The 25,935-nt window shown below is 32.8% G+C and overlaps 5 non-coding genes and 1 pseudogene across 5 annotated transcripts; all 6 read right to left on the bottom strand.

Annotated features, from left to right (window-relative positions):
- Positions 1–234: 234 nt before the first annotated feature.
- On the bottom strand, positions 235–3,018 carry LOC127012203 (large subunit ribosomal RNA; annotated as a pseudogene).
- A 402-nt stretch (positions 3,019–3,420) lies between these two features.
- LOC122817955 (5.8S ribosomal RNA) lies at positions 3,421–3,599 on the bottom strand. Its single transcript, XR_006367497.1, has one exon. It is a non-coding gene; the product is annotated as a 5.8S ribosomal RNA (ribosomal RNA).
- A 1,203-nt stretch (positions 3,600–4,802) lies between these two features.
- Positions 4,803–6,797, bottom strand: LOC127012184 (small subunit ribosomal RNA). Its single transcript, XR_007765710.1, has one exon. It is a non-coding gene; the product is annotated as a small subunit ribosomal RNA (ribosomal RNA).
- Positions 6,798–14,719: 7,922 nt separating this feature from the next.
- LOC122817999 (large subunit ribosomal RNA) lies at positions 14,720–18,690 on the bottom strand. Its single transcript, XR_006367534.2, has one exon. It is a non-coding gene; the product is annotated as a large subunit ribosomal RNA (ribosomal RNA).
- Positions 18,691–19,092: 402 nt separating this feature from the next.
- Positions 19,093–19,271, bottom strand: LOC127012167 (5.8S ribosomal RNA). The gene has a single exon (XR_007765693.1). It is a non-coding gene; the product is annotated as a 5.8S ribosomal RNA (ribosomal RNA).
- Positions 19,272–20,474: 1,203 nt separating this feature from the next.
- On the bottom strand, positions 20,475–22,469 carry LOC127012183 (small subunit ribosomal RNA). Its single transcript, XR_007765709.1, has one exon. It is a non-coding gene; the product is annotated as a small subunit ribosomal RNA (ribosomal RNA).
- Between the last annotated feature and the right edge of the window lie 3,466 nt (positions 22,470–25,935).

Here is a 25,935-nt window from a genome sequence, read left to right as displayed (position 1 = left end):
ACAGCTGTTTTAGGCAAAATGTGCCTAAATAAGCCTAACGCCTCTCTCAAGAGAGCGCCTCTCTCGTGACACACGTGGCGCAATGGAAAATTTCCAATGGGAAAAACCCAATTTCACCCGGTTTCACCACTTTTACACAGGGAAAACACGCGCACTGGGTTCGCAGGCACAAAACACGAATTTTCGTGCTGTTTCTAGCTTCGTATCTGGTCTCTATCAGTCAATATTGGCTACACTCGCGGAGCGTACGGAAAACACGTCTGTTCGCACGAGCAATCTAACACCGACTCGTGTAGATAGGGACAGTAGGAATCTCGTTAATCCATTCATGCGCGTCACTAATTAGATGACGAGGCATTTGGCTACCTTAAGAGAGTCATAGTTACTCCCGCCGTTGACCCGCGCTTACTTGAATTTCTTCACTTTGACATTCAGAGCACTGGGCAGAAATCACATTGTGTCAACACCCGCTAGGGCCATCACAATGCTTTGTTTTAATTAGACAGTCGGATTCCCCAAGTCCGTGCCAGTTCTGAATTGATTGTTAATTGATAATCGTTATAATTAATAAGAACTAATTGGTTTAACCCAATTAGTATTCTTAAAAATTTTAGCAAGAAAGTTCCACAATTGGCTACGTAACTAAACTATCCGGGGAACAAGTAACTAACATAAATGCTAGAAACTCTATTTACCCAGAACGAGCACATAAACCATGTTATTGTTTCCCAATCAAGCCCGACTATCTCAATCTTCAGAGCCAATCCTTATCCCGAAGTTACGGATCTAATTTGCCGACTTCCCTTACCTACATTATTCTATCGACTAGAGACTCTTCACCTTGGAGACCAGCTGCGGATATTGGTACGGCCTGTTGAGAAGTTTGCGTGTCCCCACCATAAATTTTCAAGGTCCGAGGAGAAAATATCGACACAACAGTATATGTCATGCTCTTCTAGCCCATCTACCATATCTCTCTGCGAAAGACTTCCATGGTAGTACGGCTATAAAACAGAAAAGAAAACTCTTCCGATATCTCTCGACGGCTTCTTTATGGTCGTTCCTGTTGCCAGGATGAGCACGAGGCCCATATTTAATAACAAACGGATACTCAACAGGTTACGGAATTGGAACCGTATTCCCTTTCGTTCAAAATTATTCAAGTATATTAATTTAGCTAGATTTTATATAATATATATATTTGTTTGGCATTTGTATTTTACTTGAAAATTTTCGGCTTTCGCCTTGAACTTAGGACCGACTAACTCGTGATCAACCACTGTTCACACGAAACCCTTCTCCACTTCAGTCCTCCAAGGTCTCATTCGATTATTTGCTACTACCACCAAGATCTGTACCAATGGCAGCTCCATGCAGGCTTACGCCAAACACTTCTACGCATACCATTGTACCTTCCTACTCACTAAAGTTTCAAAATTTATATTACAAGTAATATAAATCATCTACTTTAGCGGTAATGTATAGGTATACAACTTAAGCGCCATCCATTTTAAGGGCTAGTTGCTTCGGCAGGTGAGTTGTTACACACTCCTTAGCGGATTTCGACTTCCATGATCACCGTCCTGCTGTTTTAAGCAACCAACGCCTTTCATGGTATCTGCATGAGTTGTTAATTTGGGCACCGTAACATTACGTTTGGTTCATCCCACAGCGCCAGTTCTGCTTACCAAAAGTGGCCCACTGGGCACATTATATCATAACCTTGAACTTCATATCAAGAAAGTTAAGGTTCTTACCCATTTAAAGTTTGAGAATAGGTTAAGATCGTTTCGACCCTAAGGCCTCTAATCATTCGCTTTACCAGATAAGATTATTTTATATAATATTAAAATGCACCAGCTATCCTGAGGGAAACTTCGGAAGGAACCAGCTACTAGATGGTTCGATTGGTCTTTCGCCCCTATACTCAATTCTGACAATCGATTTGCACGTCAGAACTGTTTCGGTCTTCCATCAGGGTTTCCCCTGACTTCAACCTGATCAAGTATAGTTCACCATCTTTCGGGTCACAGCATATATGCTCAAGGTACGTTCCAGTTAGAGGCATAAATAATATAAATATCATTATACATAACTATATAGAACGCCCCGGGATTGTGTTAATTAGCTATAAATAGTTAAAAAACTAATCCCATTATTAGTCAAGTTAATTACGCTATTAGGTTTATATCCCAATAACTTGCACATATGTTAGACTCCTTGGTCCGTGTTTCAAGACGGGTCCCGAAGGTATCCTGAATCTTTCGCATTGTTAATCCTACAAGTGCATATAATAAACACAAAAATCAATGATAATTATGCCATTATATAATTCCGAAAAATTAACGCACTGTATTCATATAAATCTATCAGCACTTTATCAAATTAATAACATTTATTCTGTGTTAAAATGCAAGCAAATTAATTTGAATAAACTATAAGTTATATTTTATGATAAATTTGGTATGCTAATAGATTACAATGTCCTTATATGGAAAAAATGCACACTATTATCATAATATTGTTTAAATATTACAATTCTAATGATGAATTTTCCATAACGGATATTCAGGTTCATCGGGCTTAACCTCTAAGCAGTTTCACGTACTGTTTAACTCTCTATTCAGAGTTCTTTTCAACTTTCCCTCACGGTACTTGTTTACTATCGGTCTCATGGTTATATTTAGTTTTAGATGGAGTTTACCACCCACTTAGTGCTGCACTATCAAGCAACACGACTCTTTGGAAACATCATCTAGTAATCATTAACGTTATACGGGCCTGGCACCCTCTATGGGTAAATGGCCTCATTTAAGAAGGACTTAAATCGTTAATTTCTCATACTAGAATATTGACGCTCCATACACTGCATCTCACATTTGCCATATAGACAAAGTGACTTAGTGCTGAACTGATTTCTTTTCGCTCGCCGCTACTAAGAAAATCCTTGTTAGTTTCTTTTCCTCCCCTAATTAATATGCTTAAATTCAGGGGGTAGTCCCATATGAGTTGAGGTTGTGTATAACTTTTATATGCAATTAATTCTTTATATATAATGATAAAACATTTTATTAAATTCGTTATATTAATAATATCTGTATATAAATGGCATTTGTTTGATTTAACGAATCAACGAAGAACAATAATATTGTCAACGGTTTTCTATTTTCTAATCATTAATAAGAGACAATTCTAGATAAATTTTTATGCTAGACATTTCTCAGTATCATTTGATTGAAAAAGAAAATATTTCTCTTCGTTTTTCACATTCAAATTATTTACTAATGTGAGATAATGTTTTTCATATATTTTTTAATATTATGAATAAAATAATTAAATTATTATTATCCAATAATATACCATATGCTTATAAAATTTCATTATAAAATTTGTATAAGCAACTTAATTAGCATAGTCTTACAACCCTCAACCATATGTAGTCCAAGCAGCACTATAAAATTAATTAAAGTACATAACAGCATGGACTGCGATATGCGTTCAAAATGTCGATGTTCATGTGTCCTGCAGTTCACACGATGACGCACAGTTTGCTGCGTTCTTCATCGACCCATGAGCCGAGTGATCCACCGCTTAGAGTTTTATAAATTGGTTTCTTAATTTTGTCAAATATGTTTTTATTGAAAGAAATTAAAAATACACCATTTTACTGGCATATATCAATTCCTTCAATAAATTTATTTTTATACCTAAAACGAATGCTGCGAAATGTCTTAGTTTTATATAACCAATATATATCAAAGTATTTCTTTTTAAATTGCATTTATTGTAAATAAATATATATATATATATATTAATACTTTTTTAGCGATATAAATTGAAATTTATATAAAACATTAACCTGTATAAAACCAGGTACAACATTGTACATTTTAGGTTGTTGCATTATCCAATGTATGCGCATAACTGAGATGAACAATACATATCGCAACGCGTGTATATTATGGTCCATATACACACAGTATTTTAATTGTGTTTATATACAATAATAATTTAATATTATTATTTTAATAATTCGATTTGCTTGTTCGAATTTTTATTTGTTTGTTTTGGCTGCTTATTATTTCTCTCATATGTATTAAATACAATATATAATTTTAATATTTGCATTATTTCGATTTGCTTGTTCGAAATTTCATTTGATCTATATTAGATCATATACATTTTGGCAATTCATATTTTATTTGTATTACTATAATGTATTTATTATAATATAAACAAATATTTTATTAACGGTAAGGATATACAATAATAATTTAATATTATTATTTTAATAATTCGATTTGCTTGTTCGAATTTTTATTTGTTTGCTTTGGCTGCTTATTATTTCTCTCATATGTATTAAATACAATATATAATTTTAATATTTGCATTATTTCGATTTGCTTGTTCGAAATTTTATTTGATCTATATTAGATCTCATATACATTTTGGCAATTCATATTTTATTTGTATTATTATAATGTATTTATTATAATATAAACAAATATTTTATTAACGGTAAGGATATACAATAATAATTTAATATTATTATTTTAATAATTCGATTTGCTTGTTCGAATTTTTATTTGTTTGCTTTGGCTGCTTATTAATTTCTCTCATATGTATTAAATACAATATATAATTTTAATATTTGCATTATTTCGATTTGCTTGTTCGAAATTTCATTTGATCTATAATAGATCTCATATACATTTTGGCAATTCATATTTTATTTGTAATACTATAATGTATTTATTATAATATAAACAAATATTTTATTAACGGTAAGGATATTAAAACATTAATGATCCTTCCGCAGGTTCACCTACGGAAACCTTGTTACGACTTTTACTTCCTCTAAATAATCAAGTTCGGTCAACTTTTGCGAAACAACCGTAACACGCAAGGCGTCACAGTGATCACGTCCGGAGACCTCACTAAATAATTCAATCGGTAGTAGCGACGGGCGGTGTGTACAAAGGGCAGGGACGTAATCAATGCGAGTTAATGACTCACACTTACTGGGAATTCCAAGTTCATGTGAACAGTTTCAGTTCACAATCCCAAGCATGAAAGTGGTTCAGCGGTTTACCCGGACCTCTCGGTCTAGGAAATACACGTTGATACTTTCATTGTAGCGCGCGTGCAGCCCAGGACATCTAAGGGCATCACAGACCTGTTATTGCTCAATCTCATTATTGCTAGACGCAATTTGTCCATTTAAGAAGCTAGTGTCCTTATAATGGGACAAACCAACAGGTACGGCTCCACTTATATAAACACATTCAAACACAATAAACATTTTACTGCCACCATGAATGAAGGCTATATAAGCTTCAACACCATAATCCTGAAGATATCTATTTAATATATTTGAGTCTCGTTCGTTATCGGAATTAACCAGACAAATCACTCCACGAACTAAGAACGGCCATGCACCACCACCCATAGATTCGAGAAAGAGCTATCAATCTGTCTTACACACTTATGTTCGGACCTGGTAAGTTTTCCCGTGTTGAGTCAAATTAAGCCGCAGGCTCCACTCCTGGTGGTGCCCTTCCGTCAATTCCTTTAAGTTTCAGCTTTGCAACCATACTTCCCCCGGAGCCCAAAAGCTTTGGTTTCCCGGGAAGCGACTGAGAGAGCCATAAAAGTAGCTACACCCAATTGCTAGCTGGCATCGTTTATGGTTAGAACTAGGGCGGTATCTGATCGCCTTCGAACCTCTAACTTTCGTTCTTGATTAATGAAAACATCTTTGGCAAATGCTTTCGCTTAAGTTAGTCTTACGACGGTCCAAGAATTTCACCTCTCGCGTCGTAATACTAATGCCCCCAAACTGCTTCTATTAATCATTACCTCTTGATCTGAAAACCAATGAAAGCAGAACAGAGGTCTTATTTCATTATCCCATGCACAGAATATTCAGGCATTTGAAGCCTGCTTTAAGCACTCTAATTTGTTCAAAGTAATTGTACCGGCCCACAATAACACTCGTTTAAGAGCACTAATGCAGGTTTTTAAATAGGAGGAACATATGAAAAAATACAAGTATCTAAGCACATGTAAGAACTCCACCGGTAATACGCTTACATACATAAAGGTATAGTACTAACCACAATTGTAAGTTGTACTACCCGTATGAAGCACAAGTTCAACTACGAACGTTTTAACCGCAACAACTTTAATATACGCTATTGGAGCTGGAATTACCGCGGCTGCTGGCACCAGACTTGCCCTCCAATTGGTCCTTGTTAAAGGATTTAAAGTGTACTCATTCCAATTACAGGGCCTCGGATATGAGTCCTGTATTGTTATTTTTCGTCACTACCTCCCCGAGCTGGGAGTGGGTAATTTACGCGCCTGCTGCCTTCCTTAGATGTGGTAGCCGTTTCTCAGGCTCCCTCTCCGGAATCGAACCCTGATTCCCCGTTACCCGTTGCAACCATGGTAGTCCTAGATACTACCATCAAAAGTTGATAGGGCAGACATTTGAAAGATCTGTCGTCGGTACAAGACCATACGATCTGCATGTTATCTAGAGTTCAACCAATATAACGATCTTGCGATCGCTTGGTTTTAGCCTAATAAAAGCACATGTTCCATAAGGTTCATGTTTTAATTGCATGTATTAGCTCTAGAATTACCACAGTTATCCAAGTAACTGTTAACGATCTAAGGAACCATAACTGATATAATGAGCCTTTTGCGGTTTCACTTTTAATTCGTGTGTACTTAGACATGCATGGCTTAATCTTTGAGACAAGCATATAACTACTGGCAGGATCAACCAGAATAATGTTTTTATTCATATTTCATTCATATTTTTTGAATAGAAATTAGCAATATATATGTTGTTATAGATTTTATTTCTATCGAATACGGCCATTTTTATATAGCATTCGTATACGTTTGTTTTCCAATTTATACTTGTTTCGCCACTAATAATAACAAGTTTTTATTGATGTCAAAAAGAATCATATTCTTTATAAACACAATATTTATTTTTCATATATTTTCTTTATATATGCACATTTCATTCTAAAATATCATTTTTGTTCGACATACATAATATATTGTATCCACACATGTACAATTTTTGTTTAACCAATATAAGATATTGAGTTAATCATTTGTATTTTGACGATAAATTTAAAATTTATCTATATATATCCATATAAGTCTCTGGTAATATATAAAATAGAACCGAGTGTATATATATAATTATTACTACTATATTTATTTCTTAAATAATATATACTTATATATTATTTATATATATACTCTTTATTATATATTATATAATTTCTTAAATAACTCTCTTAATAGCTATTTTTTATTATCAACAATATAAGTTGATATTAATATTGAAAATGTATTCATAATTACATTTTTATATTTCTTTGGTAGACTTTTATGTACTATTATTATTTAATAATACACATATAATATAAATCATGTTAGCCTACCTCCTAAAATTAACGATAAAATTCGGAAACAATTTGTTATTCTATGTACAATAGAAACTTGGCCTTTGTTTCAACGTTATTATCTTTGGGCTTAAAATATTAACCGCGGAGCCAAGTCTCGTATTCAAATAAATGAATAAAGAAACAAATTTGACGGATAATATCTTCTCTACTGACATATGTCAATAGCAGACGGCCGGCCCATTGACCATCCTATAGTAGTTTTTGGACACGCTGTCTCCCATTCGGGTATATTCAATTTACTTTGCCACTCACCCATATAGTGTTCTCTTATATAATAAGACAACGCACTTTTATATTCATTATATGGATATATTGCCTTCCTCATATTTGCCACACCACCTATAGTAGTTTTTGGACACGCTGTCTCCCATTCGGGTATATTCAATTTACTTTGCCACTCACCCATATAGTGTTCTCTTATATAATAAGAAAACGCACTTTTATTTTCATTATATGGATATATTGCCTTCCTCATATTTGCCACACCACCTATAGTAGTTTTTGGACACGCTGTCTCCCATTCGGGTATATTCAATTTACTTTGCCACTCACCCATATAGTGTTCTCTTATATAATAAGAAAACGCACTTTTATTTTCATTATATGGATATATTGCCTTCCTCATATTTGCCACACCACCTATAGTAGTTTTTGGACACGCTGTCTCCCATTCGGGTATATTCAATTCTCTTTGCCACTCACCCTTATAGTATTCTCTTATTTAATAAGAATACTAAAATACTTCTCATATTATAGATGTAATCTATTAACTTCTCAATATCCATACGGTTTATGTATGGTATTGACAAAATCCTATGCATTTGCATAAGATTTATTTTGCCACAATTTATAGTACTAGTGCCGCCCTCACTAGGTATAAATATCTCATTTCGCTAGTAGTGTATGGGCAAATTCTACTAGCTATTCTCATAAATATGTCACTTATATGCCATATCTATACAATTCATGCACTTTTATATGTATATTTGCTATATTATACATTATTATGCCTTATAGGTATTATACCTATAAGCCACATCCATACGATTGCTTAATATAAATATATGTATAATTTTTTATACATATTTTTTTTTTATTTATGTATGGTTTTTTATTCATATCCATATACTGTATTCACTTTTATATGGATATGATTGGCGTTTTATATAGTATTGACAAAATCATAAGTTTGACCAATACGAGGAGAGGTCCGCCAACGACCACCTCCCTATAGGTGTTTTTGGACACGCTGTCTCCCATTCGACTGCTTACTATACTAGGGGCTACCCGCTCCGTATGATATTCTCTCATATAACAAGAGAATGCAAGAAATATTCGTATTTTATGAATATAATCCATTTATTTTTCAATATCCATACGTTTTACTTAGTTTTTTGTACGGTATTGACAAAATCCTATGCATTTGCATAATATTTATTTTGCCACAATTTATAGTACTAGTGCCGCCCTCACTAGGTATAAATATCTCATTTCGCTAGTAGTGTATGGGGAAATTCTACTAGCTATTCTCATAAATATGTCACTTATATGCCATATCTATACAATTCATGCACTTTTATATGTATATTTGCTATATTATACATTATTATGCCTTATAGGTATTATACCTATAAGCCACATCCATACGATTGCTTAATATAAATATATGTATAATTTTTTATACATATTTTTTTTTTATTTTTGTATGGTTTTTTATTCATATCCATATACTGTATTCAATTTTATATGGATATGATTGGCGTTTTATATAGTATTGACAAAATCATAAGTTTGACCAATACGAGGAGAGGTCCGCCAACGACCACCTCCCTATAGGTGTTTTTGGACACGCTGTCTCCCATTCGACTGCTTACTATACTAGGGGCTACCCGCTCCGTATGATATTCTCTCATATAACAAGAGAATGCAAGAAATATTCGTATTTTATGAATATAATCCATTTATTTTTCAATATCCATACGTTTTACTTAGTTTTTTGTACGGTATTGACAAAATCCTATGCATTTGCATAAGATTTATTTTGCCACAATTTATAGTACTAGTGCCGCCCTCACTAGGTATAAATATCTCATTTCGCTAGTAGTGTATGGGCAAATTCTACTAGCTATTCTCATAAATATGTCACTTATATGCCATATCTATACAATTCATGCACTTTTATATGTATATTTGCTATATTATACATTATTATGCCTTATAGGTATTATACCTATAAGCCACATCCATACGATTGCTTAATATAAATATATGTATAATTTTTTATACATATTTTTTTTTATTTATGTATGGTTTTTTATTCATATCCATATACTGTATTCACTTTTATATGGATATGATTGGCGTTTTATATAGTATTGACAAAATCATAAGTTTGACCAATACGAGGAGAGGTCCGCCAACGACCACCTCCCTATAGGTGTTTTTGGACACGCTGTCTCCCATTCGACTGCTTACTATACTAGGGGCTACCCGCTCCGTATGATATTCTCTCATATAACAAGAGAATGCAAGAAATATTCGTATTTTATGAATATAATCCATTTATTTTTCAATATCCATACGTTTTACTTAGTTTTTTGTACGGTATTGACAAAATCCTATGCATTTGCATAAGATTTATTTTGCCACAATTTATAGTACTAGTGCCGCCCTCACTAGGTATAAATATCTCATTTCGCTAGTAGTGTATGGGCAAATTCTACTAGCTATTCTCATAAATATGTCACTTATATGCCATATCTATACAATTCATGCACTTTTATATGTATATTTGCTATATTATACATTATTATGCCTTATAGGTATTATACCTATAAGCCACATCCATACGATTGCTTAATATAAATATATGTATAATTTTTTATACATATTTTTTTTTTATTTATGTATGGTTTTTTATTCATATCCATATACTGTATTCACTTTTATATGGATATGATTGGCGTTTTATATAGTATTGACAAAATCATAAGTTTGACCAATACGAGGAGAGGTCCGCCAACGACCACCTCCCTATAGGTGTTTTTGGACACGCTGTCTCCCATTCGACTGCTTACTATACTAGGGGCTACCCGCTCCGTATGATATTCTCTCATATAACAAGAGAATGCAAGAAATATTCGTATTTTATGAATATAATCCATTTATTTTTCAATATCCATACGTTTTACTTAGTTTTTTGTACGGTATTGACAAAATCCTATGCATTTGCATAAGATTTATTTTGCCACAATTTATAGTACTAGTGCCGCCCTCACTAGGTATAAATATCTCATTTCGCTAGTAGTGTATGGGCAAATTCTACTAGCTATTCTCATAAATATGTCACTTATATGCCATATCTATACAATTCATGCACTTTTATATGTATATTTGCTATATTATACATTATTATGCCTTATAGGTATTATACCTATAAGCCACATCCATACGATTGCTTAATATAAATATATGTATAATTTTTTATACATATTTTTTTTTATTTATGTATGGTTTTTTATTCATATCCATATACTGTATTCACTTTTATATGGATATGATTGGCGTTTTATATAGTATTGACAAAATCATAAGTTTGACCAATACGAGGAGAGGTCCGCCAACGACCACCTCCCTATAGGTGTTTTTGGACACGCTGTCTCCCATTCGACTGCTTACTATACTAGGGGCTACCCGCTCCGTATGATATTCTCTCATATAACAAGAGAATGCAAGAAATATTCGTATTTTATGAATATAATCCATTTATTTTTCAATATCCATACGTTTTACTTAGTTTTTTGTACGGTATTGACAAAATCCTATGCATTTGCATAAGATTTATTTTGCCACAATTTATAGTACTAGTGCCGCCCTCACTAGGTATAAATATCTCATTTCGCTAGTAGTGTATGGGCAAATTCTACTAGCTATTCTCATAAATATGTCACTTATATGCCATATCTATACAATTCATGCACTTTTATATGTATATTTGCTATATTATACATTATTATGCCTTATAGGTATTATACCTATAAGCCACATCCATACGATTGCTTAATATAAATATATGTATAATTTTTTATACATATTTTTTTTTATTTATGTATGGTTTTTTATTCATATCCATATACTGTATTCACTTTTATATGGATATGATTGGCGTTTTATATAGTATTGACAAAATCATAAGTTTGACCAATACGAGGAGAGGTCCGCCAACGACCACCTCCCTATAGGTGTTTTTGGACACGCTGTCTCCCATTCGACTGCTTACTATACTAGGGGCTGCCCGCTCCGTATGATATTCTCTCGTATAACAAGAGAATGCAAGAAATATTCGTATTTTATGAATATAATCCATTTATTTTTCAATATCCATACGTTTTACTTAGTTTTTTGTACGGTATTGACAAAATCCTATGCATTTGCATAAGATTTATTTTGCCACAATTTATAGTACTAGTGCCGCCCTCACTAGGTATAAATATCTCATTTCGCTAGTAGTGTATGGGCAAATTCTACTAGCTATTCTCATAAATGCCTTCTTTATGCCATATCTATACAATTTATGCACTTTTATATGTATATTTGCTAATATTATACATTATTATGCCTTATAGGTATTATACCTATAAGCCATATACATACGATTTCATTTTTTTATTTATATATGGTTTTGTATTTATAACCATATACCGTATTTACTTTTATAAGGATATGATTGGCGTTTTATATAGTATTGACAAAATTATAAGTTTGACAAACACTTTTTTAAGTCTTTTAGTTAAAATTGTCATTTTTAATTGACTATCTAAACACTAGATATATTTGCACATGGAGCAAAGAGTATAAAAATTGGTCGCGTCACTAATAATATCGCGATACATTTTTACTACCATCAAAATACCACATACGTTTATATGTCCTCTTTATTTAATTTGGTTTCTAAACCTCAGGAATAGTTTTAATTATATGTGCGCTCTAAGTTGAATGAATTTCTTGAATCTCTTTACTTGAATTTCTAAGACTTAAAAATATTTATAAATAGATGTCCTATTGCATAATATTTTTTTATCGCTTCACTTATAAAATAACGATCCTGCCTTTCTACCTTTGAATAAACATTCATATAAACATGGAGAAAAAAACGTTCGCGTCACTAACAGTATGTGACGATAAAATTTTGCTAACATTAAAAGGAACATATTTTTATATGTCAACTCTTAGTTGAATTGGTCTATTGCTTAAGATTCTAGACCTTAGGAATATTTTTATATTATATGTTTGCCAATCTTCGCGTCACTAAAAAGATGACGATTCATATTGTTATTATTAGATGGTCGAGTTGTACTTATATTGATATGTTAATCAAATTGGTCTCTTACTTGAAAATCTAGACCTTAGGAATATTTTTATATTATATGTTTGCCAATCTTCGCGTCACTAATAAGATGACGATTCATATTGTTATTATTAGATGGTCGAGTTGTACTTATATTGATATGTTAATCAAATTGGTCTCTTACTTGAAAATCTAGACCTTAGGAATATTTGTATATTATATGTTTGCCAATCTTCGCGTCAGTAATAAGATGACGATTCATATTGTTATTATTAGATGGTCGAGTTGTACTTATATTGATATGTTAATCAAATTGGTCTCTTACTTGAAAATCTAGACCTTAGGAATATTTTTATATTATATGTTTGCCAATCTTCGCGTCACTAATAAGATGACGATTCATATTGTTATTATTAGATGGTCGAGTTGTACTTATATTGATATGTTAATCAAATTGGTCTCTTACTTGAAAATCTAGACCTTAGGAATATTTTTATATTATATGTTTGCCAATCTTCGCGTCACTAATAAGATGACGATTCATATTGTTATTATTAGATGGTCGAGTTGTACTTATATTGATATGTTAATCAAATTGGTCTCTTACTTGAAAATCTAGACCTTAGGAATATTTTTATATTATATGTTTGCCAATCTTCGCGTCACTAATAAGATGACGATTCATATTGTTATTATTAGATGGTCGAGTTGTACTTATATTGATATGTTAATCAAATTGGTCTCTTACTTGAAAATCTAGACCTTAGGAATATTTTTATATTATATGTTTGCCAATCTTCGCGTCACTAATAAGATGACGATTCATATTGTTATTATTAGATGGTCGAGTTGTACTTATATTGATATGTTAATCAAATTGGTCTCTTACTTGAAAATCTAGACCTTAGGAATATTTTTATATTATATGTTTGCCAATCTTCGCGTCACTAATAAGATGACGATTCATATTATTATTAGATGGTCGAGTTGTACTTATATTGATATGTTAATCAAATTGGTCTCTTACTTGAAAATCTAGACCTTAGGAATATTTTTATATTATATGTTTGCCAATCTTCGCGTCACTAATAAGATGACGATTCATATTGTTATTATTAGATGGTCGAGTTGTACTTATATTGATATGTTAATCAAATTGGTCTCTTACTTGAAAATCTAGACCTTAGGAATATTTTTATATTATATGTTTGCCAATCTTCGCGTCACTAATAAGATGACGATTCATATTGTTATTATTAGATGGTCGAGTTGTACTTATATTGATATGTTAATCAAATTGGTCTCTTACTTGAAAATCTAGACCTTAGGAATATTTTTATATTATATGTTTGCCAATCTTCGCGTCACTAATAAGATGACGATTCATATTGTTATTATTAGATGGTCGAGTTGTACTTATATTGATATGTTAATCAAATTGGTCTCTTACTTGAAAATCTAGACCTTAGGAATATTTTTATATTATATGTTTGCCAATCTTCGCGTCACTAATAAGATGACGATTCATATTGTTATTATTAGATGGTCGAGTTGTACTTATATTGATATGTTAATCAAATTGGTCTCTTACTTGAAAATCTAGACCTTAGGAATATTTTTATATTATATGTTTGCCAATCTTCGCGTCACTAATAAGATGACGATTCATATTGTTATTATTAGATGGTCGAGTTGTACTTATATTGATATGTTAATCAAATTGGTCTCTTACTTGAAAATCTAGACCTTAGGAATGTAATATATAAAGGATTAAAAATTCGCCACAAAGCCAAGCAAACAATCAATGCATACAAATAGATTGTTGGTTGAACTTTATATAAGAAGTTCAACACAACAAATAAATTATGCAATTTTATTATCGAATCATCAAGCAAAGGATAAGCTTCAGTGGATCGCAGTATGGCAGCTGCTCAACCACTTACAACACCTTGCCTGTTACAAAAGTCGTTTACAATTGATTCTAGGCTTTGTCATTGTATTAAATAATGCTTTTATATGTAACTAGCGCGGCATCAGGTGATCAAAGATCCTCCCAATTTACTATGTTACAAATTACATTGGCATCACATCCATTGTCGTTTAAAAAGTAAATTATAAACTTTAAATGGTTTAGAAGCCATACAATGCAAATTGCCCCTTATTTATCATTGCAGTCCAGCACGGATACGACCTTAGAGGCGTTCAGGCATAATCCAACGGACGTAGCGTCATACCACTGTTCGCTCGAACAAGTATTGTGCCATTGGTCCGTACCTGCGGTTCCTCTCGTACTACGCAGGAATGCTGTCGCAACAACGTTTTGTCATTAGTAGGGTAAAACTAACCTGTCTCACGACGGTCTAAACCCAGCTCACGTTCCCTTGCATGGGTGAACAATCCAACGCTTGGTGAATTTTGCTTCACAATGATAGGAAGAGCCGACATCGAAGGATCAAAAAGCGACGTCGCTATGAACGCTTGGCCGCCACAAGCCAGTTATCCCTATGGTAACTTTTCTGACACCTCTTGTTAAAAACTCTTTAAACCAAAAGGATCGATAGGCCGAGCTTTTGCTGTCCCTGTGTGTACTGAACACCGAGATCAAGTCAGCATTTGCCCTTTTGCTCTATGTGTGGTTTCTGTCCGCACTGAGCTGGCCTTGGGACACCTCCGTTATTATTTGAGAGATGTACCGCCCCAGTCAAACTCCCTACCTGGCAATGTCCTTGAATTGGATCATACCTGAGTAATTGGAGTTATACCAAATTTTCAAATCAAAAATACATAAATGCACCGTTTTATTAAAGAATTTGTTTGCGATTATATAACAAACTCGTGATACTTTGATCAAGAAGCTTGCATCAAAACCCAATACCATAAGATATAATAAATATATCCGTATAATGGCTAGGAAATGATACACGTTCCATTTAATCAAGTAAGTAAGGAAACAATAAGAGTAGTGGTATTTCATTGGCGATACCAAACCGAGGTCTAATATCTCCCACTTATTCTACACCTCTTATGTCTCCTTACACTGCCAGATTAGAGTCAAGCTCAAAAGGGTCTTCTTTCCCCGCTAATTATTCCAAGCCCGTTCCCTTGGCTGTGGTTTCGCTAGATAGTAGATAGGGACAGTAGGAATCTCGTTAATCCATTCATGCGCGTCACTAATTAGATGACGAGGCATTTGGCTACCTTAAGAGAGTCATAGTTACTCCCGCCGTTGACCCGCGCTTACTTGAATTTCTTCACTTTGACATTCAGAGCACTGGGCAGAAATCACATTGTGTCAACACCCGCTAGGGCCATCACAATGCTTTGTTTTAATTAGACAGTCGGATTCCCCAAGTCCGTGCCAGTTCTGAATTGATTGTTAATTGATAATCGTTATAATTAATAAGAACTAATTGGTTTAACCCAATTAGTATTCTTAAAAATTTTAGCAAGAAAGTTCCACAATTGGCTACGTAACTAAACTATCCGGGGAACAAGTAACTAACATAAATGCTAGAAACTCTATTTACCCAGAACGAGCACATAAACCATGTTATTGTTTCCCAATCAAGCCCGACTATCTCAATCTTCAGAGCCAATCCTTATCCCGAAGTTACGGATCTAATTTGCCGACTTCCCTTACCTACATTATTCTATCGACTAGAGACTCTTCACCTTGGAGACCAGCTGCGGATATTGGTACGGCCTGTTGAGAAGTTTGCGTGTCCCCACCATAAATTTTCAAGGTCCGAGGAGAAAATATCGACACAACAGTATATGTCATGCTCTTCTAGCCCATCTACCATATCTCTCTGCGAAAGACTTCCATGGTAGTACGGCTATAAAACAGAAAAGAAAACTCTTCCGATATCTCTCGACGGCTTCTTTATGGTCGTTCCTGTTGCCAGGATGAGCACGAGGCCCATATTTAATAACAAACGGATACTCAACAGGTTACGGAATTGGAACCGTATTCCCTTTCGTTCAAAATTATTCAAGTATATTAATTTAGCTAGATTTTATATAATATATATATTTGTTTGGCATTTGTATTTTACTTGAAAATTTTCGGCTTTCGCCTTGAACTTAGGACCGACTAACTCGTGATCAACCACTGTTCACACGAAACCCTTCTCCACTTCAGTCCTCCAAGGTCTCATTCGATTATTTGCTACTACCACCAAGATCTGTACCAATGGCAGCTCCATGCAGGCTTACGCCAAACACTTCTACGCATACCATTGTACCTTCCTACTCACTAAAGTTTCAAAATTTATATTACAAGTAATATAAATCATCTACTTTAGCGGTAATGTATAGGTATACAACTTAAGCGCCATCCATTTTAAGGGCTAGTTGCTTCGGCAGGTGAGTTGTTACACACTCCTTAGCGGATTTCGACTTCCATGATCACCGTCCTGCTGTTTTAAGCAACCAACGCCTTTCATGGTATCTGCATGAGTTGTTAATTTGGGCACCGTAACATTACGTTTGGTTCATCCCACAGCGCCAGTTCTGCTTACCAAAAGTGGCCCACTGGGCACATTATATCATAACCTTGAACTTCATATCAAGAAAGTTAAGGTTCTTACCCATTTAAAGTTTGAGAATAGGTTAAGATCGTTTCGACCCTAAGGCCTCTAATCATTCGCTTTACCAGATAAGATTATTTTATATAATATTAAAATGCACCAGCTATCCTGAGGGAAACTTCGGAAGGAACCAGCTACTAGATGGTTCGATTGGTCTTTCGCCCCTATACTCAATTCTGACAATCGATTTGCACGTCAGAACTGTTTCGGTCTTCCATCAGGGTTTCCCCTGACTTCAACCTGATCAAGTATAGTTCACCATCTTTCGGGTCACAGCATATATGCTCAAGGTACGTTCCAGTTAGAGGCATAAATAATATAAATATCATTATACATAACTATATAGAACGCCCCGGGATTGTGTTAATTAGCTATAAATAGTTAAAAAACTAATCCCATTATTAGTCAAGTTAATTACGCTATTAGGTTTATATCCCAATAACTTGCACATATGTTAGACTCCTTGGTCCGTGTTTCAAGACGGGTCCCGAAGGTATCCTGAATCTTTCGCATTGTTAATCCTACAAGTGCATATAATAAACACAAAAATCAATGATAATTATGCCATTATATAATTCCGAAAAATTAACGCACTGTATTCATATAAATCTATCAGCACTTTATCAAATTAATAACATTTATTCTGTGTTAAAATGCAAGCAAATTAATTTGAATAAACTATAAGTTATACTTTATGATAAATTTGGTATGCTAATAGATTACAATGTCCTTATATGGAAAAAATGCACACTATTATCATAATATTGTTTAAATATTACAATTCTAATGATGAATTTTCCATAACGGATATTCAGGTTCATCGGGCTTAACCTCTAAGCAGTTTCACGTACTGTTTAACTCTCTATTCAGAGTTCTTTTCAACTTTCCCTCACGGTACTTGTTTACTATCGGTCTCATGGTTATATTTAGTTTTAGATGGAGTTTACCACCCACTTAGTGCTGCACTATCAAGCAACACGACTCTTTGGAAACATCATCTAGTAATCATTAACGTTATACGGGCCTGGCACCCTCTATGGGTAAATGGCCTCATTTAAGAAGGACTTAAATCGTTAATTTCTCATACTAGAATATTGACGCTCCATACACTGCATCTCACATTTGCCATATAGACAAAGTGACTTAGTGCTGAACTGATTTCTTTTCGCTCGCCGCTACTAAGAAAATCCTTGTTAGTTTCTTTTCCTCCCCTAATTAATATGCTTAAATTCAGGGGGTAGTCCCATATGAGTTGAGGTTGTGTATAACTTTTATATGCAATTAATTCTTTATATATAATGATAAAACATTTTATTAAATTCGTTATATTAATAATATCTGTATATAAATGGCATTTGTTTGATTTAACGAATCAACGAAGAACAATAATATTGTCAACGGTTTTCTATTTTCTAATCATTAATAAGAGACAATTCTAGATAAATTTTTATGCTAGACATTTCTCAGTATCATTTGATTGAAAAAGAAAATATTTCTCTTCGTTTTTCACATTCAAATTATTTACTAATGTGAGATAATGTTTTTCATATATTTTTTAATATTATGAATAAAATAATTAAATTATTATTATCCAATAATATACCATATGCTTATAAAATTTCATTATAAAATTTGTATAAGCAACTTAATTAGCATAGTCTTACAACCCTCAACCATATGTAGTCCAAGCAGCACTATAAAATTAATTAAAGTACATAACAGCATGGACTGCGATATGCGTTCAAAATGTCGATGTTCATGTGTCCTGCAGTTCACACGATGACGCACAGTTTGCTGCGTTCTTCATCGACCCATGAGCCGAGTGATCCACCGCTTAGAGTTTTATAAATTGGTTTCTTAATTTTGTCAAATATGTTTTTATTGAAAGAAATTAAAAATACACCATTTTACTGGCATATATCAATTCCTTCAATAAATTTATTTTTATACCTAAAACGAATGCTGCGAAATGTCTTAGTTTTATATAACCAATATATATCAAAGTATTTCTTTTTAAATTGCATTTATTGTAAATAAATATATATATATATATATTAATACTTTTTTAGCGATATAAATTGAAATTTATATAAAACATTAACCTGTATAAAACCAGGTACAACATTGTACATTTTAGGTTGTTGCATTATCCAATGTATGCGCATAACTGAGATGAACAATACATATCGCAACGCGTGTATATTATGGTCCATATACACACAGTATTTTAATTGTGTTTATATACAATAATAATTTAATATTATTATTTTAATAATTCGATTTGCTTGTTCGAATTTTTATTTGTTTGTTTTGGCTGCTTATTATTTCTCTCATATGTATTAAATACAATATATAATTTTAATATTTGCATTATTTCGATTTGCTTGTTCGAAATTTCATTTGATCTATATTAGATCATATACATTTTGGCAATTCATATTTTATTTGTATTACTATAATGTATTTATTATAATATAAACAAATATTTTATTAACGGTAAGGATATACAATAATAATTTAATATTATTATTTTAATAATTCGATTTGCTTGTTCGAATTTTTATTTGTTTGCTTTGGCTGCTTATTATTTCTCTCATATGTATTAAATACAATATATAATTTTAATATTTGCATTATTTCGATTTGCTTGTTCGAAATTTTATTTGATCTATATTAGATCTCATATACATTTTGGCAATTCATATTTTATTTGTATTATTATAATGTATTTATTATAATATAAACAAATATTTTATTAACGGTAAGGATATACAATAATAATTTAATATTATTATTTTAATAATTCGATTTGCTTGTTCGAATTTTTATTTGTTTGCTTTGGCTGCTTATTAATTTCTCTCATATGTATTAAATACAATATATAATTTTAATATTTGCATTATTTCGATTTGCTTGTTCGAAATTTCATTTGATCTATAATAGATCTCATATACATTTTGGCAATTCATATTTTATTTGTAATACTATAATGTATTTATTATAATATAAACAAATATTTTATTAACGGTAAGGATATTAAAACATTAATGATCCTTCCGCAGGTTCACCTACGGAAACCTTGTTACGACTTTTACTTCCTCTAAATAATCAAGTTCGGTCAACTTTTGCGAAACAACCGTAACACGCAAGGCGTCACAGTGATCACGTCCGGAGACCTCACTAAATAATTCAATCGGTAGTAGCGACGGGCGGTGTGTACAAAGGGCAGGGACGTAATCAATGCGAGTTAATGACTCACACTTACTGGGAATTCCAAGTTCATGTGAACAGTTTCAGTTCACAATCCCAAGCATGAAAGTGGTTCAGCGGTTTACCCGGACCTCTCGGTCTAGGAAATACACGTTGATACTTTCATTGTAGCGCGCGTGCAGCCCAGGACATCTAAGGGCATCACAGACCTGTTATTGCTCAATCTCATTATTGCTAGACGCAATTTGTCCATTTAAGAAGCTAGTGTCCTTATAATGGGACAAACCAACAGGTACGGCTCCACTTATATAAACACATTCAAACACAATAAACATTTTACTGCCACCATGAATGAAGGCTATATAAGCTTCAACACCATAATCCTGAAGATATCTATTTAATATATTTGAGTCTCGTTCGTTATCGGAATTAACCAGACAAATCACTCCACGAACTAAGAACGGCCATGCACCACCACCCATAGATTCGAGAAAGAGCTATCAATCTGTCTTACACACTTATGTTCGGACCTGGTAAGTTTTCCCGTGTTGAGTCAAATTAAGCCGCAGGCTCCACTCCTGGTGGTGCCCTTCCGTCAATTCCTTTAAGTTTCAGCTTTGCAACCATACTTCCCCCGGAGCCCAAAAGCTTTGGTTTCCCGGGAAGCGACTGAGAGAGCCATAAAAGTAGCTACACCCAATTGCTAGCTGGCATCGTTTATGGTTAGAACTAGGGCGGTATCTGATCGCCTTCGAACCTCTAACTTTCGTTCTTGATTAATGAAAACATCTTTGGCAAATGCTTTCGCTTAAGTTAGTCTTACGACGGTCCAAGAATTTCACCTCTCGCGTCGTAATACTAATGCCCCCAAACTGCTTCTATTAATCATTACCTCTTGATCTGAAAACCAATGAAAGCAGAACAGAGGTCTTATTTCATTATCCCATGCACAGAATATTCAGGCATTTGAAGCCTGCTTTAAGCACTCTAATTTGTTCAAAGTAATTGTACCGGCCCACAATAACACTCGTTTAAGAGCACTAATGCAGGTTTTTAAATAGGAGGAACATATGAAAAAATACAAGTATCTAAGCACATGTAAGAACTCCACCGGTAATACGCTTACATACATAAAGGTATAGTACTAACCACAATTGTAAGTTGTACTACCCGTATGAAGCACAAGTTCAACTACGAACGTTTTAACCGCAACAACTTTAATATACGCTATTGGAGCTGGAATTACCGCGGCTGCTGGCACCAGACTTGCCCTCCAATTGGTCCTTGTTAAAGGATTTAAAGTGTACTCATTCCAATTACAGGGCCTCGGATATGAGTCCTGTATTGTTATTTTTCGTCACTACCTCCCCGAGCTGGGAGTGGGTAATTTACGCGCCTGCTGCCTTCCTTAGATGTGGTAGCCGTTTCTCAGGCTCCCTCTCCGGAATCGAACCCTGATTCCCCGTTACCCGTTGCAACCATGGTAGTCCTAGATACTACCATCAAAAGTTGATAGGGCAGACATTTGAAAGATCTGTCGTCGGTACAAGACCATACGATCTGCATGTTATCTAGAGTTCAACCAATATAACGATCTTGCGATCGCTTGGTTTTAGCCTAATAAAAGCACATGTTCCATAAGGTTCATGTTTTAATTGCATGTATTAGCTCTAGAATTACCACAGTTATCCAAGTAACTGTTAACGATCTAAGGAACCATAACTGATATAATGAGCCTTTTGCGGTTTCACTTTTAATTCGTGTGTACTTAGACATGCATGGCTTAATCTTTGAGACAAGCATATAACTACTGGCAGGATCAACCAGAATAATGTTTTTATTCATATTTCATTCATATTTTTTGAATAGAAATTAGCAATATATATGTTGTTATAGATTTTATTTCTATCGAATACGGCCATTTTTATATAGCATTCGTATACGTTTGTTTTCCAATTTATACTTGTTTCGCCACTAATAATAACAAGTTTTTATTGATGTCAAAAAGAATCATATTCTTTATAAACACAATATTTATTTTTCATATATTTTCTTTATATATGCACATTTCATTCTAAAATATCATTTTTGTTCGACATACATAATATATTGTATCCACACATGTACAATTTTTGTTTAACCAATATAAGATATTGAGTTAATCATTTGTATTTTGACGATAAATTTAAAATTTATCTATATATATCCATATAAGTCTCTGGTAATATATAAAATAGAACCGAGTGTATATATATAATTATTACTACTATATTTATTTCTTAAATAATATATACTTATATATTATTTATATATATACTCTTTATTATATATTATATAATTTCTTAAATAACTCTCTTAATAGCTATTTTTTATTATCAACAATATAAGTTGATATTAATATTGAAAATGTATTCATAATTACATTTTTATATTTCTTTGGTAGACTTTTATGTACTATTATTATTTAATAATACACATATAATATAAATCATGTTAGCCTACCTCCTAAAATTAACGATAAAATTCGGAAACAATTTGTTATTCTATGTACAATAGAAACTTGGCCTTTGTTTCAACGTTATTATCTTTGGGCTTAAAATATTAACCGCGGAGCCAAGTCTCGTATTCAAATAAATGAATAAAGAAACAAATTTGACGGATAATATCTTCTCTACTGACATATGTCAATAGCAGACGGCCGGCCCATTGACCATCCTATAGTAGTTTTTGGACACGCTGTCTCCCATTCGGGTATATTCAATTTACTTTGCCACTCACCCATATAGTGTTCTCTTATATAATAAGACAACGCACTTTTATATTCATTATATGGATATATTGCCTTCCTCATATTTGCCACACCACCTATAGTAGTTTTTGGACACGCTGTCTCCCATTCGGGTATATTCAATTTACTTTGCCACTCACCCATATAGTGTTCTCTTATATAATAAGAAAACGCACTTTTATTTTCATTATATGGATATATTGCCTTCCTCATATTTGCCACACCACCTATAGTAGTTTTTGGACACGCTGTCTCCCATTCGGGTATATTCAATTTACTTTGCCACTCACCCATATAGTGTTCTCTTATATAATAAGAAAACGCACTTTTATTTTCATTATATGGATATATTGCCTTCCTCATATTTGCCACACCACCTATAGTAGTTTTTGGACACGCTGTCTCCCATTCGGGTATATTCAATTCTCTTTGCCACTCACCCTTATAGTATTCTCTTATTTAATAAGAATACTAAAATACTTCTCATATTATAGATGTAATCTATTAACTTCTCAATATCCATACGGTTTATGTATGGTATTGACAAAATCCTATGCATTTGCATAAGATTTATTTTGCCACAATTTATAGTACTAGTGCCGCCCTCACTAGGTATAAATATCTCATTTCGCTAGTAGTGTATGGGCAAATTCTACTAGCTATTCTCATAAATATGTCACTTATATGCCATATCTATACAATTCATGCACTTTTATATGTATATTTGCTATATTATACATTATTATGCCTTATAGGTATTATACCTATAAGCCACATCCATACGATTGCTTAATATAAATATATGTATAATTTTTTATACATATTTTTTTTTATTTATGTATGGTTTTTTATTCATATCCATATACTGTATTCACTTTTATATGGATATGATTGGCGTTTTATATAGTATTGACAAAATCATAAGTTTGACCAATACGAGGAGAGGTCCGCCAACGACCACCTCCCTATAGGTGTTTTTGGACACGCTGTCTCCCATTCGACTGCTTACTATACTAGGGGCTGCCCGCTCCGTATGATATTCTCTCGTATAACAAGAGAATGCAAGAAATATTCGTATTTTATGAATATAATCCATTTATTTTTCAATATCCATACGTTTTACTTAGTTTTTTGTACGGTATTGACAAAATCCTATGCATTTGCATAAGATTTATTTTGCCACAATTTATAGTACTAGTGCCGCCCTCACTAGGTATAAATATCTCATTTCGCTAGTAGTGTATGGGCAAATTCTACTAGCTATTCTCATAAATGCCTTCTTTATGCCATATCTATACAATTTATGCACTTTTATATGTATATTTGCTAATATTATACATTATTATGCCTTATAGGTATTATACCTATAAGCCATATACATACGATTTCATTTTTTTATTTATATATGGTTTTGTATTTATAACCATATACCGTATTTACTTTTATAAGGATATGATTGGCGTTTTATATAGTATTGACAAAATTATAAGTTTGACAAACACTTTTTTAAGTCTTTTAGTTAAAATTGTCATTTTTAATTGACTATCTAAACACTAGATATATTTGCACATGGAGCAAAGAGTATAAAAATTGGTCGCGTCACTAATAATATCGCGATACATTTTTACTACCATCAAAATACCACATACGTTTATATGTCCTCTTTATTTAATTTGGTTTCTAAACCTCAGGAATAGTTTTAATTATATGTGCGCTCTAAGTTGAATGAATTTCTTGAATCTCTTTACTTGAATTTCTAAGACTTAAAAATATTTATAAATAGATGTCCTATTGCATAATATTTTTTTATCGCTTCACTTATAAAATAACGATCCTGCCTTTCTACCTTTGAATAAACATTCATATAAACATGGAGAAAAAAACGTTCGCGTCACTAACAGTATGTGACGATAAAATTTTGCTAACATTAAAAGGAACATATTTTTATATGTCAACTCTTAGTTGAATTGGTCTATTGCTTAAGATTCTAGACCTTAGGAATATTTTTATATTATATGTTTGCCAATCTTCGCGTCACTAAAAAGATGACGATTCATATTGTTATTATTAGATGGTCGAGTTGTACTTATATTGATATGTTAATCAAATTGGTCTCTTACTTGAAAATCTAGACCTTAGGAATATTTTTATATTATATGTTTGCCAATCTTCGCGTCACTAATAAGATGACGATTCATATTGTTATTATTAGATGGTCGAGTTGTACTTATATTGATATGTTAATCAAATTGGTCTCTTACTTGAAAATCTAGACCTTAGGAATATTTGTATATTATATGTTTGCCAATCTTCGCGTCAGTAATAAGATGACGATTCATATTGTTATTATTAGATGGTCGAGTTGTACTTATATTGATATGTTAATCAAATTGGTCTCTTACTTGAAAATCTAGACCTTAGGAATATTTTTATATTATATGTTTGCCAATCTTCGCGTCACTAATAAGATGACGATTCATATTGTTATTATTAGATGGTCGAGTTGTA

The sequence above is a fragment of the Drosophila biarmipes genome, unplaced genomic scaffold (genome assembly GCF_025231255.1).
Source record: "Drosophila biarmipes strain raj3 unplaced genomic scaffold, RU_DBia_V1.1 ptg000026l, whole genome shotgun sequence".
Taxonomy (NCBI): domain Eukaryota; kingdom Metazoa; phylum Arthropoda; class Insecta; order Diptera; family Drosophilidae; genus Drosophila; species Drosophila biarmipes.
The sequence above is the reverse complement of the archived record's forward strand: the minus strand, read 5'-3'. Positions and strand labels throughout refer to the sequence as shown.